Source organism: Zingiber officinale, chromosome 7B, assembly GCF_018446385.1.
Source record: "Zingiber officinale cultivar Zhangliang chromosome 7B, Zo_v1.1, whole genome shotgun sequence".
NCBI lineage: Eukaryota > Viridiplantae > Streptophyta > Magnoliopsida > Zingiberales > Zingiberaceae > Zingiber > Zingiber officinale.
Window position 1 is genome coordinate 119619482 of NC_055999.1, and position 18984 is coordinate 119638465.

The window sequence follows — 18984 nt, forward strand, 5'->3', positions numbered from 1 at the left end:
GTTGAAGGATCGCACCGACCATTCTTCTCCTTCTAGAGAGGGCTCTAGCAGCGAGAACCCACGCGGGTGTGGGGCTCCTCCACACCAACCACAATTTCAAACTTCAGATAAAACAAGTTTACATGTTAATCGCATTATCATTCTGTAATGGGAACATCTAGACTAACATTGCAACTTGTTACACGAAAACATATAGCTAGTTCTTAGGTACAATTCCGATAAGCAATAGATTTGCAATCGCCCAAGTTGAAGACAAGACGATGTTAGCAAGCCCTACAGATCTCTTTACATGTCGAAACAAACTAAGTCGTTTGATGAGAAATATGAACACTTTGACACAATGATCACGATAATCTACCCTCGTGTCGAGTTGATATCAATGTGAGCATTCATCAAATCCAATTGTCTCGACCCAGGCCACCCCCCTACGATCGGAGAAGCTGTGGAGTTTGGGTTAGGAAGACTAGCATACGATGCAGTTTGCTCGATGTCACGAGTTGTTTCACCGCCAGCCTTTGCTTTGTTTTTCGCCTTAGGTTCTGTGTAAATGAAGCTTCCTACGATTACCTGCAAAGGGAAAAGTTATACATAGTGTGCAGAAAGAAAAAGTGTACGAGTCTAAGTATTGAAGGAAGACCTGAACGGGAGTGGCAGCTATAAGTACTCCAGCGACACCCCCACCGATGACTCAACCATCGGTATTCGATAGAGAGATGCTCAATCCTCCGGTTCTGCTCCGTGATCCACCATTGTCGGTCATCATGCATGAACCAGACAAACAGAGTATCTCAAATCGTCCCTGATCATGTTCAAATCATGAGTAAATTTTGCTTTAGTAAAGATCATCCATTTACAGAATCGGTTTGACAAGATCAACAACTTGGGATCGGTTTGACAACCAAGTTTTTTGGTTCAATATTAGTTGGCACAATATCTCATGAACTTGTTTGTACTTAATAGTGAATTCAAAGGAAAGGTAACACATATTGGGATCTTTGTTTTAGTGTAATCTGAGCGCGGGCAGAATGACGGCATACCACCATTTTAGTTGAGTCGAGATTAAAGTTAGACTCTATCTTTTTAAGACGAATTTGTCTCGCACGCGGTGCTCATGGAACACGGCAATCGTCTCCCAAGATACAACGACTTTATCTTGTGATAGCAACACTGCAAATCGCAAGACCTTCGAACTGAAGAAGGTTTCTCGAACTCTCCAATGCAAGTATGGAATACAATGTTTGCTTTGCTGGGAAGGAATTGAGTGAGTGAAATGAGGATGTGAAGGACTTTATTTATACTAAATGAAGGGGTATAAGAATCTCTTGGTTCAATTAGATCTCATCCATCCATTTTGAATTGGATGATGTAGATCGCATCCTTTCTTAAGAGACACATATCTCTTCATGAGATGTCACCCTTTAATTATCCAAAAGGCACTTAAACATTTTAATTTCTCATTTATAATTTCTAACAATCCCCCACATAAATGAAAATTAATACATGCATGTTATCACCTAAGGAGAGGTCAATCGATAAGTTAATGCATCGGGAGGATAGCTTGTGGCTTTGAACCTTCCGTAGTGGAATGCTATCGAGCATATTAGGCTGCGCAGTAAACGTGATGTCTTGAACTACTCAGTTGTTTGTGTATACTTACAATAACACCCACACAGAGACTTATCTCATCTACTTTTGGTTCTCATGGTTGGTTCCGTTTTGGCCATGAACACCATCTTAGATTCATGAGTGTTTCATTAAAACGGCCGGTCTTCACACTCACATATATAGGTGACACTTCTATCAAGAGTTTTTTACCATACTCCACCTTATAAAGGTATAGAAGTAATTAAAAACATACGCTTAACCTCACTACATGTGGTAGGATAGCACAAGTTCATCCTAGAATTGGGATAGAGAAAATATATCTCGTGTACTATAACTCAACTTCTGTAACTTCGTTGTCCCATTGAACCAAGATCTTGGGATCTCCAGTCAACAAGGTTGGGTTACCGCTATAGTCATTTTAGTTGTATATTTTTAATCTCATTTCTCTCGATGAGCAGTATACTTGATCTCGACTTAGCCCCTTCATAAGAGGGTCTGCCAAGTTATCTTTTGACTTGACATAGTTGATTGTAATCACTATGTTCGAGAAAATAACTGCATAATGGTATTGTGTCTGCGACGTATATGTCGAGACTTACCATTATACATACTACTCTGTGCCGTTCCAATCGCCGAATGACTATCACAGTGTATAAGTACGACGGGCACAGGTTTCGTCCAACTCGGAATACCTTCCAAGAAATTCCTTAGTCATTCAGCTTCTTCTGCTGCTTTGTCTAGTACTATAAACTCGGATTCCATAATTGACCAAGCAATGCATGTCTGCTTTGTAGATTTCCAAGATACTGCTCCTCCACTAATTGTGAATGCATACCCACTAGTGGATTTGGAATTTTTTTATCTGATATTCAATTAGCATCACAATATCCCTCTAAGACAATGAGATATGTTCCGTAATATAATTCGCAGTTCATAGTATATTTCAAATATCCAAGAACTCGCATCAGTACTTTCCAATGGATGTTGTTTGGATTACTCATAAAATGACTCAGCTTGTTTACCACACAAGCAATATCTGGGCGTGTGCAGTTTGCAAGATACATCAAATTGTCTATTATCCGAGAATATTCCAATTGCGATATGGGCTCACCATGATTTTTCGCTAAGTGTTGACTTAGATCCATAGGTGTTTTTACTGTAGAGAGATCGTACACATTGAACTTTTTCAACACTGACTCTACATAATAGGATTGTGTCAAAATTATCCTATCAGATGTCCTGAGAATTTTAATTCCCAATATAACATCTGTCAGACCCATATATTTCATATCGAAATTCTTAGTCAACATTTTCATTGTACTCACGATTACTGCCTATTTAAGCATATCATCTACATATAGACAAACGATTACATGACCTTTAGGTGTGTGTTTGACATAAATACATTTGTCACATTTATTTATTTTGAATTCGTTTGACGATATTATTTTGTCAAATTTTTCATGTCATTGTTTAAGCGCTTGTTTAAGTCTGTACAATGACTTAACAAGTTGACACACCTTTATGACTGTAAATGAACAAACGTTTGTGAACAAGCTTGGTGTAATACCCCGGTTATGAGATTCTAGTTAAGTATGGCTTAAAAAGGTTAGATGGTACTATCCATATCACCAAGGTGCACCTTCCTTTTCGGAAGCCCAAACTCAAAGAACTCCAAAGTTAAGCGTGCTTGTCTTGGAGAAATCTGAGGATGGGTGACCTCCTGGGAAGTTTTCCAGGGTGCGTGCGAGTGAGGACAAAGCACGCTGAAAGGACCTCTGGTGGTCTGTGGAGCTAGTCGTCAACCCGATGGGCAATTCAGGTAGCATTCCCGATTCGGTTCGGGTGGGGCCCGCCCGAGCCGGGGCGTTACAGATGGTATCAGAGCGACCTTGCGACCGTGAGTGCGCCTGTGGCAGAAGCACCAAGGGCACCACCTAGGGAGGGAGATTCTGGGATTTGTTTGTGGTGTGATTCGTGGTTACACAACGAGGACGTTGTGTCTTTAAGTGGGGGTGATTGTAATACCCCGGTTATGAGATTCTAGTTAAGTATGGCTTAAAAAGGTTAGATGGTACTATCCATATCACCAAGGTGCACCTTCCTTTTCGGAAGCCCAAACTCAAAGAACTCCAAAGTTAAGCGTGCTTGTCTTGGAGAAATCTGAGGATGGGTGACCTCCTGGGAAGTTTTCCAGGGTGCGTGCGAGTGAGGACAAAGCACGCTGAAAGGACCTCTGGTGGTCTGTGGAGCTAGTCGTCAACCCGATGGGCAATTCAGGTAGCATTCCCGGTTCGGTTCGGTTCGGGTGGGGCCCGCCCGAGCCGGGGCGTTACAGATAGGAGTTCCTGAAGGATTTTGATTGTACCATTAGCTATCACCTGGAAGAAGTTAATGTGGTTGCCGATGCACTTAGCTAGAAGTCCAGAGGGACTTTAGCTTGCCGCCGAGTTGTGGTCACAGATTTGATTCAGGGTTTCTCCGAGTTAGACCTTGAGGAGAAGGGACAGACAGAGCAGGGTATTCTTGTTACCATAGTTGCTCAGTCGTCGATCAGGACGAGAATTCGAGAGACCCAGTTGTTGAAACCTCATAGAGCTCAACGTGAGACAAAGTGATCCATATTATCAGACAGAGGATGTCAGAGGCATAAGACTGCCAGAAGTGTTATGCTGACCGGAGTCGGAGACCCTTAGAGTTCTCCATTTGCGACCAGTTATTTCTAGAGTTTCACCCACGAAAGGGGTGAAGAGATTGGCCTCGAGGTAAGCTAGCTCGCGATACATTGGACCAGTAGCTTATCGGTTAGCACTATTGCCGTCCTTGGCAGACGTTCACGCTGTATTCCACGTATCTACGCTGAGGAGATACGTACCCGATCTGATACATGTGTTGATAGATAATCTCAGTTCTCCTTTCAGCCTGACGTCACCTATGAGGAGGTTCCGGTATGGATTATAGACCGGAAAGAACGTCAGTTGCGGAACAAGACTATCCGGCTGGTTAAAGTCGGATGGCAGCATCATTCGGACGAGGAGGCTACTTGGGAGCTCGAGGATACTATCCGAGCTCGATATCCCCATCTTTTCACTTGAAGTATGTGATTTAGTTTACCGTTCAGCATTTATACTTTTTGTCTGTTGTTAGTACTTGCTGATGGTAGATAACGAAATTTGGGGACCAAATTTTTATTAATGGGGGAGAATGTAAAATACCGAAAATAGGCGAATATTAATAGGGAAAATTTTCGGAATTTTTGGAAATTTTTCGGGAATTTTTCGGAGCTCATATAGACGAGTTTACGGGGATAAAACGGGGCTCCGGAAAAGTCTGTTTAGGCTACCCCATTTAAGCGAGGAAATGTTTATAATTACATTTCCTTTTTCTTTCATTTTTTATTTGCTTTCTTTTTATTTCCTCACCCGAGCCTCGTCACGCCCCCTTCTTCCCCACGCGAAATCTCTCTGCCCTAACCGCTGCCGCCCGCGGCGGTTCCTCCTCCTCCTCGCGACAGGAACCCCTCGGCCAGCAAGGGCTCGCCGGAAGGAGGATCAGTCCCGTTGCATCGCGTCGCCGCCACCGGCCGAGTCGACGCCGACCCTTCTTCTCAGCCTAGCGCCGACAGCCGGCCGCCATCGTCTGTGCCTTAGATCGTCGGGAGCCGAGAGCCGCCGTCGCACAGAGCAGTGCCGGCCACCAGATCTGTTCCGAGACCCCCTCACTCTCGATCACCCCTGCGCCAACACCGTGCCCTAGCTTGTAGCCGGCTCCGATGCCACTGCCAGCCACTGCCTTGTTTCGTGCTTGAGCAGCCGGCGATCGCAGGGATCTTCCTCACCAGTCCCGTGCCCTGGGTTTGATTTTTACAGCCGGCCTTGCTTCATTTTTCTCGGAGACAAATCGATTAAGGTAAGGTTAGGTTGTTAATTAGGTTGGTGTTTAGATCTATGATTCCTATGGCTTGATATTTGTTCTTGTTCTGATCAAGGATATTATGGCTTGATACCATATTGATCTGTTCCGTGGGAAGAATTCCAGCAAGGTGCTGTTCTGTGGTTTGTTTTGGGTCCTGACAGTTTTCTAACAGTGACTACTTTTCTTCGGCAACAACATTTCTGCTAGGAATCTAGGTAAGGTGTAGGATAACAGATCCTTGTAGTAGATTCTGTGTTGGTTGGACTATTATGATGGTAGATGTGAGTTAAGTTTATATGATGAATTAGGTTTATGTATAGAATTGGATTGGTATTGAATTTAATCCATTGCTTGTTTTGTTACATGAGATCAATTCCATTTATAAGGAAGGATAAGGTTATTAAATAGGTTTGGAGATTTTTATTTAGCTATATAGCTAAATACATTATCTGTTTGATAACACAGGACTTTGACGCGAGACGGTATCTCGACGTTGGATTGGACATTTCTTATTTGGAGGCGGGTACTTTTGACTTATTGTCTTTGATATGCTTAGTAATTAAATTAACAAGATGCATTAATTGTGTTTCTTACTTGTTTCGGTTAATCACTGTCCAACACATGCTACCTGTTGATTGATTGTTTGTTTACATCTTGTATGGATATGTACCTGATTTCACATGCTCATGGGTAGTGATATAACCATATTTTACCATGTCAGGACCTAGGTTTGATACCTTATATGATCAGATACCTTGATATGATTCATTCGCTTTGGTGCACATTATGATATGTCCAGAGATTGGTTTAGTATATTATCATGTTTAGTGACATGCACCATTCGCATGATTGCATGCTGAGTGATTGATTGCTCCTTTATTGTCGAGCACTTTGCCAGTTTCATCACTGTTCGGTGCTCCGTTGTGACGCTCATGGGTAGCGGGACACAGCGTGGTAGCACGTCAGTTTGACTCTTCCGGTGCTCCATTGATTCGCTCATGGGTAGTGTGACGCAGCGTGTAGCACGTTAGAGATTCCTCTCCGTCATAGCGTACCGGGAGATGAGAGCATTGCGCTCCCCCATTTATGATTTGGGGTAGGAGTACGTATGTACTCCGACAGCATCCCGTCCACTCGATCACTCATCAGGAGTAGTGTTGCAGAGTGCACGGTTGTCACAGCCCTACCCACTCGGTCCCACTGTTGTTGTGAGTCGGCTGACTGGCGTCAGGGGTGACCATGACATTGGCATCATATGCATGATGCATTTATTGTTTGTGTTTGTGTTTGTTGCACTTATATGCTACACATTGCTTGGATACCTTGATTGACATGCATACAGGTCTTCTATACCTTTCGGACTGTTTGTCCTTTTACCGGGTCCTGGTTAGTACAGATTCTCTCCTGTCTTCTTCGGTTTGCGGTTACCTTTGTCTTTATCAGGAGACTGTACGCATGATTAGTGCTAGGTGTTATTTCTTTACTTTGCATATCAACTGTACCTGCTGAGTGTTGGACTCACCCCGCCTCCATTGTGGTTATTTTCAGGTTGATGCTGTCAGGAGGGAGTTCTAGTTGCTAGTCTCCTACAGACCTCCAGCTATTTGCTATCGTTTGTATTGTTTTTGATTCTCACTTGATTATATTTGGATTTGGATGTTGAATACTTAGATATTATATAGTTTGTCTCGTTGATGGATTTGTTTTCGATTTTATACTACTACATGCCTGCCTGAACGGCAGAAGAGGTAAGAAAAATCGGATTTGGGCTTTACGAGTGTAGTTGAGTAGGGTTGATTTCGAGTCAGAGTATTACTATGTTGTTTATTTTATAAACTGCGTGGTGATTGATTTTATTTACTGTTATTATTCCAGCCGCCTGTGGCTGAGGTATTTATGTATGTAGAAAGTTTCAGATTGTCCGTCGTACAGGGGAGATGCTGCCGAAATTTCTTCGGACAGGGACTCCTTTGGGGCGTGACACTTGGTGTTCGACTTGGTAAGAGCTTGTTTATGTTTGTTCAATATACATAAGATTAATTAAATAAACAAGCTTGAACAGCTCGTTAAGCTAAACAAACAAGCTTGAACTGTGTTCAATTCGTTAATGTTCGTGAACAACGTTCGTGAGCAATGTTCATGAACCATATTTATTAATAAAACTCTTTTTAATATGCTAAATAAATAATACAATAAAATTAAATAAATCAATAAATTTAAATTATAAATCTTAATAACCAATCAAATAATTAAAAGTTTCAAGCAATCAAACAAGCTTGAATTGAGAGCTTGATAACATCTAAATGAACCAAGCTCAAGTCAAGCTCGAACCAAGCTCAAGCCAAGCTTGAATTGAGAGCTTGATAATATCTAAACGAATCAAGCTCAAGTCAAGCTTCAAACAAACTCAAGCTCATAAAAAATAAATCAAGCCAAGCTTGAACACTCATTTCAAAAGCTTGGTTCATTTTAAGCTCAGCTCGCCTCGGCTCGGTTATCTTATCAAACAAACTTGAACACCCCAAAGCTCTGCTCGGCTCGGCTTGTTTACAGCCCTACACACCTTTTCCTCTTTTCCTGCAACTACGAATCCCTCGGGTTGCTCTATATAGATTTCTTCTTCCAACTCACCATTTAAAAATGCAGTCTTAACATCCATTTGGTGTATTTCAAGGTTAAACAGTGCTGCGATGACCATCAACACTCATATGGATCGGACGTAATCCTTGTCACCAGTGAGTAGGTATCAAAGTAATTAATACCTTCCTTTTGCTTGTATCCTTTGGCTACAAGTCTGGCTTTATACTTGCGTTTTAGTATCCACTTACAACCTAATAGTTTAGTACCAGAAGGAAAGTCCACTAATGCCCAAGTATGGTTATTCATGATGGACTCGATTTCATTATTGACAGCTTCTTTCTATAATGGGGTGTCGGGACTAGAGAGAGATTCGCTTAATGTTTTTGGGTTCATCTCCGACATAAAAGTCATGAAGTCTGGCCCGAATAATTTCTCAACTCTAGTCTGTTTGCTCCGACGTGGCTCTTCGCTTTGATTGTCAATAGTCCTTTTCTGACAACTAAGTTCAAAAACATCAATTTCGTTAGAACTTCCGTTGTTGTCACTTTGAATGTTTCCTTTCTTATTCGGGAATATGTTTTCAAAGAATATCGCATTCCGAGATTCCATAGTTGTTCCCACATGAATATCAGGAATTTCTGACTTGTGAACTATGAAATGATATGCATTACTATTATAGGCATATCCGACAAATATCGCATCGAACGTTTTAGGTCCGATTTTTAGTTGCTTTAGCTTGGGTACTTCGACCTTTGCTAAGCACCCCTATACTTTCAGGTATTTGTATGATGGCTCACGGCCTTTCCATAGCTCATATGATATTTTATCGATTTTCTTGTGAGGGATTTTGTTGAGAATGTGGTTTGCTGATAATATAGCTTCCCCCCACCAGTTTTGGTGTAAGCCTTAATTTATCAACAAGGCATTCATTATTTCCTTTAATATCCGATTTTTACGTTCGACAACACCATTTGATTGAGGCGAGTAAGGCGTTGTTGTCTGATGGATAATGCCAGATTCTGAACAAAACTCATCAAACGGTACACTATATTCTCCACCTCTATCGTTACGAATTATTTTAATTTGTTTATCAAGTTAATTCTCAACTTCTGTTTTATAGGTTCTGAAAGCTTCTAAGGCTTCATCTTTACTTCTTAAAAGAAAGACATAAAAGAATTTCGTGCAGTCATCGATAAAAATAATAAAATATTTTTTATCTCCTCTAGTTTGCACGAATTTTAAGTCACATAGATCACTATATATTAACTCTAGAGGAGTCGTTGACCTTTCCACTGAATGAAAAGGTAGTCTCGTCATTTTTGCTTCCACGCACACTTCATATTTGTGTGTTTTGTCCATGTTGACATTTGGTAATAAATTTAACTTGACGAGACATTTAAGAGTATTATTATTGGCATGCCCAAGTCGATCATGTCATAAATTAAAATACTCAATAACGTAGCTGGAAGCTTTTATTTTATTACCATCAAAGTCACGGTGTACAATCATTACAACCATTTTGAACATACTCTATTCTAAGTACCCCTTACCTACGAATGCACTATTCTTCGTAAGTACAAAGTTATTTGACTGGAACACTAGTCTGAAACCAACTTTAACAAGTGTTGATCCAGAAACTAAGTTCTTCCTGATGTCGGGAATATGGAGCACATCAATGAATGTTAGCTCTTTTCCAGACATCATTTTCAAAACAACTTTCCCGAGTCCGACAATCGGGGATGTCGTGGAATTGCCCATATAAAGCTTTCTTCCACTTATCGGAGTATACTTGGAGAACATCGCCTTATCAGAACAGATATGATGTGTTGCTCCAATATCGATCCACCACTGCTTCGGGTTATCCATCACTGTGTTGGCTTTAAACACGACCGCAGTGAGATCCAATTCCATGTGGTCAGAAGTTACGACCTGGTTTGCATCATCCTTTTGACTCTTTGTTGGTTTCTTCGGGTGTCTGTAGTCTTTGGACATATGTCCTGGCTTTCCGCAGTTGTAGCATGTGCTCTTGAATTTCTTGCCTTGAGCCTTCTTTTTATATTGGTTCGGCTTTTTGGCTTTTGGCTCAGCCAGGTTCGACATCTCGTCGACTGCCTACATTGTTCCTCTGGAGTCGGACATCTTTCAATTATCTTCTTCAATTTGTAGCCTTAGGATTAAGTCTTCAAGTCACATCTCCTTTTACTTGTGTTTCAGGTAATTTTTGAAATCCTTCCATGACGAAGGGAGTTTCTCGATTACCGCGACTACTTTGAATGACTCGTTCAACTGTATGCCTTCGACATCCAAATCATGCATTATCAGTTAGATGTCTTGGACTTAAGATGTCACACTCTTAGAATCCATCATCTTGAAATCCAGAAACCGTCCGACGATGAAGTTCTTCAATCTGGTGCTTTCGGTTTTGTATTTCTTTTCAAGTGATTCCCACATAGATTTTGTCGTTTCCATCGAACAATATACATTATACAACGTGTTATCCAATGCGTTGAAAACGTAGTTACGGCACAGGAAATCTCCGTGCGTCCACGTATCACATGCAGCCTTATTATCGGACTTGCCTTTCGTAGCAATCGGTGGGTCTTCATGCAAAAAACGTACGAGGTTTAGCGTTGTCAAGTATAACAACATCTTTTGCTGCCATCATTTGAAGTCGGTTCCGTTGAACTTCTCCAGCTTTTCTCCATGTGGAATGGCGGTTGAACCGTCGTTGATCCCAGCCATCAGTTTGTGCGGGGCAAATTCGTCTTAAAATTGTTGGGATCTTTGTTTTGGTGCAATCTGAGCATAGGCAGAATAACGGTATACCACTGTTTTGGTTGAGTCGAGGCTAGAGTTAGACTCTATCTCTTTAAGACGAATTTGCCCCGCATATGGTGCTCACGGAACACGGCAATCGTCTCCCAAGACACAACTACTTTATCTTGCAATAGCAGTACTGTAAATCGCAAGACCTCCAAACCGAAGAAGGCTTCTCGAACTCTCCAATGCAAGTATGGAATGCAATGCTTGCTTTGCTTGGAAGGAATTGAGTGAGTGAAATGAGGATGTAAGGGGCTTTATTTATACTAAATGAAGGGTATAAGAACCTCTTGGTTCAATTAGATCTCATCCATCCATTTTGAATTGGATGATGTAGATCACATCCTTTCCTAAGAGGCACATTACCTTAAACCTTTTAATTTCTCATTTATAATTTCTAACAACACACAGAACATGCTTAAGCAATTTATAATGAACTTACCTTGTTCATCGTACAATAACATTCTTCTTGTTTTTCTCATTATTGAAATGAGTTATCTGTAACCATGAGTGTACTATAGCTATATGTAAGTTATTATTCGATCAGGCGTGCAATTTGGAATTCACCATTTCTACTTTGAACCAAAAACAAAACACATATTTGAAAAAGACATGTCCAATTCATATTTTTAGTTTGAATCACAGTATCAAAAACAACCAAACCTCGTAAGTGACCGTGCCACCAGAAGTTGCAAACTGCCGAAGGGTCACAGTGGAGACAGCGCCATTTGTTAAGAGGATGCAGACAACCCTCGGTCCCTGCTGTGAAAATGACATTATCTTCATCGCAATATCCTGCATAGTGTAACATCCAATAAGTCGATACAGAGAAAAGGTTCGCCCAAACGAAGCCATCTTTATGATAATGCCATAACATTCGAGTTTTTCCGTAACATAAGCAGTGAGACACCTACACTAGAAGGGATACATTTGTACCAAAAGTGCTCAATTTTCATACATTCAAATGTCTCAGATCAAATAATTTCCATATTTCTGAAATTGTATAAACTGTAAATACCGAATTGATCTTCGGTGCTAGTTTTCAAAAGGATGTGGTTCGCTCGTGAAAGGCTGAAAATAAGGTAGTATGCCATCTATAGCATCCAAGATGCACAAATTGTAACATATACGATAGGTGCCCCCTCGAAAGAACCTAAATTCAAAATTATACTCTCCAACCATGAATGTTATAAGGCAGTAGATAGATCGTTTATGGATGAAAGAATGCGGCCTATTCCAAATCCTAGACCTTTCCAATAGCGATAGTAATGACATGCGGAATAACAACATATACTATAGGTGATTCCTCGAAAGAAACCGAATTCTAAACTCTATACCTCTCCAACTGCGATCATTATGACATGTGGAGTAAACCTCAATCCAGCTGAACCAGCAACCCATTCACCTATTGCAAGCACGAGTATATATATAACTCATCAGTTGGATGACATTATAGGAAATTCTGATCAAATAAATTTATCAAATGAATGAAACTAAAGCACAAGTGAAGAACATATCAAGAGAACAAATCAAACGTATATGCTACGAGTGTAAAATATCGAACCAGATAATAATTAAATAATAAGATTAATGGACAAATAATCTTATTGGAATTTTTTGGAATTTTTAGAAATTTTCTGGGATTTAATCGGAACTCGTATGACGTATTTTGAGGGGATAAAATTATAGGTTTGGAAAAGGTCTGTTTGAAATACCCAAATATGGCAGTTGATTGAGGAATAAACTTAGGTTTTAATTTATCTAAACCTAAGTTTATATTATAAAAACATCTCCCGTGCCCTCGCTCCCTGATCCGCCAAAACTCATCTTCCTCGTGCCCTTACCTCTCTCTGTCGCCTCCCCTCTTCGTCGGACCCCTTCTCCCCAAACCCGCCGCTCTCTTCTCCTCACACAGAACCCTTCGTCCCCAATCCACCGCCGGGCTCTCCTCCTCACATGGGCGCCACAGCTGCCGAACCATAGTCGCGATTCTCCCTCACGCGAGCCAGACAGCCAGGGATCACAGCAATCGGCGACCTCCCTTCCTCACGCGCAGGCACTATCTGCACCGGCGGCCTCTCCTTCCTTCCTTCCCTCGCTCAAGCACCACCACAGCAGCCGCCGGCCTCCTCTCTTCGCACTGTACCCTAATTGATCCGGCAGGTACCTTTCACTATGTTGATCTGGGATCGGTGCGGTATGGAACAAGTAGCTAAAGGAACGATTTTCTTACCTATAGTGCCTGATTTATGAGTTGTGTGGTGTTTTTGAACCTTCCTCGTGATATTTTTTGCTTCGGCTGGTGGCTTTCTGTGGAGTTTCACAAGGTTTTGGAGTGTTTAAGCACGAAATCGGGGCAGTAGGGTCTATTTGAGGTAACTTGTTTTAAATGGGTGCGATATGATTGTTTCCTCTTGGATGATTTTGAGCGATTCATGGGTCTTCTTCCGATTTTTTTGACACGGAATTAAGGCATTGCGTTAAATCGAGAATTGGTCAGGGTTCTTCACCGAGGTGTAAGATTTTGCTATGTAGTTTGGTTTTCTTGCTTCATTGGAAAAGATTTTTGGTCTCGGTTTGGTTCTGACTTGATGGGAAGGCTATGAGTTTTCTTTGGAGGTTTAAGTGCTGATTTGTGATGTTGTTTCCTATTGTGTTAATGGATTTGTACAGGTTTCTCATGCTAAGATCTGGATTGGTGTTACTATAGGATGTAATTTTTTTTTTATTGCTTTTGAAACGCAGAATAGATCGGGTTAGGTTGGTTTTAACTTGAGTGTAGGTGCTGTGAGAAATCGTGTTTTACTGCAGCCTATTAAATTGGGTTTGTGATTAGCTAGTTGTGGTTTATGCAAATTAGTTAAACTGTACCTTATGTGATTTACAGGGCTATAATTTGAGACGAGCACTTCGACGTGAAGATTGTTTAGCTCGACCTACATTTAAGGCGGGTACTTCTTGCTTTGTTTTCTTTTAGTACTTTGACCTTAGTGCATGAATTATTTTGGATAAGAACTGTTTACCTTGACTCCACTCTTATTTTTCCGGTGCTTGATACTTCCACGTTATCTTTGAGATATTCATTTCCATATCTATACAGTCTCGTTTGTTGTCCATGAGCCGTAGCAGATACTAGATATCATATTTGTATGCTTTAACTGTTGTTTGTTTATGCACGATATTGAGCATGCTGGCTTCATGTAGCATACCTGTTTCTGCTTATATATATATATATATGATGATTGTTGCATTGTTCACATCATGTCATTGCATGTATGCCGCATCCTCGGCCACTCAAGAGAGTGGTAGCTGGAGTAGATGCCGCTTGTCCTGTCGTGCCGCACTCGGCCACGCATGGGTAGTGGTAGCTGGAGTTGCGAGCAGCAGGGACCCCTTCGCTGTGTAGCTAGTTAGCTACTCAGCACCTGTCCATCCGGTCACTCGCGGGAGTGGTGGCCTTTGGGTGGTACAGTTGTCATTGATCCGGCCTCTCGACCATACAGGGGTCATGGTGCAGAGAGGTGGGCGGGGTGACCATCCGTGCATACGTTGTTATTATGCCTGCTTTGGCTGCTGCTGTTTACTTATGTTGTTATTGCTTACTTATGCTGCTGTGGTATATTTATGTTGCTGTTGCTTCTTGTTGTTGTTCACTTATGATGATATGTTGTCTTATGTTAAGATATGCTCCCGTAGTAGGTGGTTAAACCTTAGTTTAGTAATTGGAAATGTTTATATACCTTACTCATTACCTCTGTAGTTATGAGCAATACTTTAACAAATTAGTACCATTTCTGACTTTCTATATCTAGCCTAGGATATCGTTCCAGGTATGAACCTTTATCATGGTTTTATTTTTGTATCTGCTATTCTCTTATGAGACTGTATTCCTGTTGGGTATTCTTTATTGGCTGATTATGTTCATGCACTATCTTTTCTTTACCCGCTGAGTTCCAATACTCACCACCCCGCACAATGGTTTTCTTTCGCCAGGTAACAGGTAGATGAGTCGTGGATGCTTGGAGAGATTGTCGGCTGCCAGTCCTGGGTCCCACGTCATATTCGAAAATTGATTTTGGTTCTGTTTCTCTTTACTTGCATTTCGTATTCGTTGGATTTGGTGTTGAGAGAGCTATGTTTGATACTGGTTTGTGGACTTGGTATTTGTGATGTTTTGGTAACTTTGCAATTTGTGGGTTTTCCCCTTTGTTTTCTTTCTGTTGTGTATATTAACTGCGTGGCTATGTTATTTCATTTTGTATATATATTCTAGCCGAGTGTGGCTGAGGTATATTTTGTATGTAGTAATGTTTCATATTGTCCGCCGTACAGGGGAGGTGTTGCCGAAATTTCCTCGGACAGGGACCCCCCCGAGGCGTGACAACGAGTGAAGAACATGCTTGTGTTCTCAACATAATGAAAAAGTAGTTTAAGAATGAGCCTTTCAATCCCTTTAAATAAATTAAGTAGCTACTCTTAAGCTGTAAACCGACTAATAATGAAGGTAGACCGTCTTCGAATGTATATGCTACAAGTGAAGAACATGCTTGTGATATAAACATAATCAAATAGTAGTTTAAGAATGAGCCTTTCAAGCCATTTAAATAAATTAAGTAGCTACTCTTAAGGTGTCAACCAACTAATCATGGAGTTAGAAGTCTTCCCTTAGTTCGATGGATAAATCCAAAGGACAACTTATGCACACTCGGAAGTCGACCTCCAAGAGATTCATCCCATTTGAGATTCGAATTCCGATCCTCTTATTATTCGACTGAGTGCTTTACCACCTCAAGTTTCATTGATCATGGATCTCATAAACATCAAGAGAATGCTCGAAGATCATAAGATAGACAGAAACTGAAGCAAGTTTTCTATCATTCAGTAATGGCGAGTTTGGATTTTTATCCCACCAAGTGATGCTAGCTGCTGCTTCCTCCACGTGCCCAGCGGCCGCCCTCTCCCTCGCTTCTGCGTCGGAATGCCAGCTCCGGGAGCTGACCCAGACCTGGTCCTGGCGGTGCCAGAGGGGGCAGATAACGAACTAGGTGAGAGTGCCAAAGCTACAGCCCCATCCGGTCCATACTTCCTCGGCCGTCCTCTCTTCCTGTTCACTGATTCCACCAGGTTGGCACCTTCGCCGAGCTCACTGCCACCGTGAGCTGAGGCCGCGGGCGGGGAGTCCACCTGAAACACCCCCGAACCAACGCTGGCGGATTGGATGCTCAGACTTTGCGCCGCCAAGTGCAACCCAGGCTACGAAGCGGCGACTGAGCCAGGAATTCCTCTATGAGCAATGTAGTACGTCACCACGCCGGGCATCGCCATGGCGTCTCTCCCATCCATAGTTGAACCAGAAAAAGAGAGGGAAAAAAAGGAAGCTTTTATAGAACACCAAATGACCAAATCTACTGGTTCTAATCGACCTAGCAAGGAAAATCTCACGTTTCTCAAACTTTGTGAGTCCTCTTTAACAACATGAGGGGAGAAAGAATCCAAATTTGCTTTTTCTGTGGCGAATGGCGAGAACCAGCCGCGCAGCTAGACGCCGCAAGAGATCGATGAAAGCTTCAGAGGAGGCTAGGGCGCAATTAAGAGTCCAGCAGTACCTGAAATGTCATACCTTCCTGTCTTCGCCTTCCCTCGCTCTCCCCCTCCAACCTCTCTCTCTCTCTCTCTCTCTCTCTCTCTCTCTCTCTCTCTGCGCTCCAAACGTAAAAGGGTGGCAGTCGATGGCGCGAAGCAGTGGGCGCAGTAGCCACAGATGGCAGAGCTCGACTCAGTCATAAATAAGGCGCGCGATCATCAAAATCATAGATCACAGCGAAACTCCGTCGAAACAAGAAGACGAAGAAAAAGTCGCCATTTTTATCATTCTTGCTCACTGATTTGGTTCGAATTCTTCACTTCGACTACTTCTACCAATGCGGCTACTGCTACCAAGAGAAGTGGGAGAAGAGGAGGGACGAGGGAACACCTAAATACAGCGTCTATCCGACATGCGGGAACGTAATAATGGAGTTGGAAACGACTGCGAAGTCATCTGCCACGTCATCAAGACTCCACGTCACCCAAACAATTTTGGCTAAAAATAACATCCCAAATTAACTAATATATGCCTCTTTTCGAAGTTATTATCGTCCCCGGAATCGTGATATCACTGTAGAATATTTAAATTATCATCTAGATAGTTCGAACTCTAGTTACGATATATTTTTATGAATTTTTTCTTTAAATGAAGGGCGTAATTAAAAGATACTAGGCTTCTGGACAGACCGTCTCGTGCATTTTCTGATTTATCCTAATGATCGATGGAAAATTTCTATAGGACCAGACCAATTATTCAATAATAATCAATCATACTAATTAAGATTATATATATATATATATATAAAGTTGATATCCTGCGCACCCGCATAGTGCGCGACTATGCGCACGCAGAGGATATCACTGATTTTAGTTTTTTTTTTATTTATTTTTTGAATTAAAAAATAATTAAAATATTTTTAAAAAATTTTATTTCTGGGGTTCAGGCTTTGGGTTATAGTATCAAAGTTATTTTTTTTTAGATTTTACCTCTAGGATTCAGGCTTTGGGTTATAGTATCAAAGCTATTTAGGGTTCAGATTTTGGGTTATAGTATCAAAGCTATTTTTTTTTAGATTTTACCTCTAGGGTTCAGGCTTTGGGTTATAGTATCACAGCTATTTTTTTTAGATTTTACCTCTAGGGTTCAGGCTTTGAATTATAGTATTAAAGCTTTTTTTTTTAGATTTTACCTCTAAGGTTCAGGCTTCCCAATTAGGTTATAGTGTTTGGTTTTTTAAAAAAAATAAATTAAATTAATTTAAGTATTTATTGAGTATTGTAATATGTTGAGGGGATATATTAATGTATTAAAAATTTATATAAGGAAATGTTAATTTTTTTAATTAATTTTTTTTATTTAAAATATTAAAAAAAAAAGTTATTAATTGATCTCCTGCGCGACGCGCACTGTGCGCGTCGTGCAGGAGATCAAAACTCTCTCTCTATATATATATATAGAAAAGATTTCTTTTAATGTCAAAAGTACTAATTATTTTTGTAATGACAATAGGGATGATATTAACTCCTATTTATTTATTATCTATGTTACGTCAGATGTTATATGGATACAAGTTATTTTATGTTACAAATTCTAATTTTTTTAATTCTGGATCACGATAAGTATTTGTTTCAATATGTATCTTTTTACCAATACTAGGGACTAGTATTTATCTCGATTTCATTTTCTCGTTATTAGTTGATAGGGTACAAGCTATACTATCTAATTATTTTTATTGATAGTCTTTCATTAAAAATATGGAAATCGGATTTTTTTTGTCTTTTTATTTTCCGCTTATATATATATGTATGTTGGGTGACGCTTTGTGCACGACCGTGAGCGACGCGCAGACGTGGTGTTGTCAGCTCGGTTTTCCTATAAATAAAATATTCCTTTTATTTTCTCTCCCCTTCGGGCCTCTGTTCAAAACTTCAGCAGCGGAAATTACCCAAATTAAAATCTTCCTCCCCGCTCTCTCTCTCTCTCCCATTCGCAACCTCCGTCTCCATCGTTCGTCGTCCGACCGACCTCGCGGGTAAAAATCAGGAAAGTTTAATATTAAAATTTCCCTCGTTGCTCTCTCTCTCCCTAGCTTGCTCCCTCCTTCAATATCCTCAGTCGTCCCTTGTCCCTCGCTCTCCCAGCGGGAAAGTTTCTCTGATGTCATCAATCACACAGCTGCTGTGAGATCCTACCACCTCACTCCATTTTAATTTGTTAATCCACACTGTTATTGCCTACAAAAATTGGTAAAAAAAATAGCTAAAATAAGTGTTTAAAGATGCACCGCGCCTTTGCTTCGCTTCTAAACGTTGCATCAACTATTTCGCAGGAAACCGTCCTTGTAGCATCTGACTTGGATTGGTCGTCGTAGAAGGCCCGAAGGATTTATGCAACAACCGCCTACAGCCACTTGGACTTTCCTTTGCTGCTACATGGTGTAGCAGCTACATGGAGAGGTAGCTGCTACAACGTGTAGC

At 41.0% G+C, this 18984-nt stretch overlaps 1 pseudogene; it reads right to left on the reverse strand.

Annotated features, from left to right (window-relative positions):
* Positions 1-354: 354 nt before the first annotated feature.
* Positions 355-16263, reverse strand: LOC122004813 (annotated as a pseudogene).
* Between the last annotated feature and the right edge of the window lie 2721 nt (positions 16264-18984).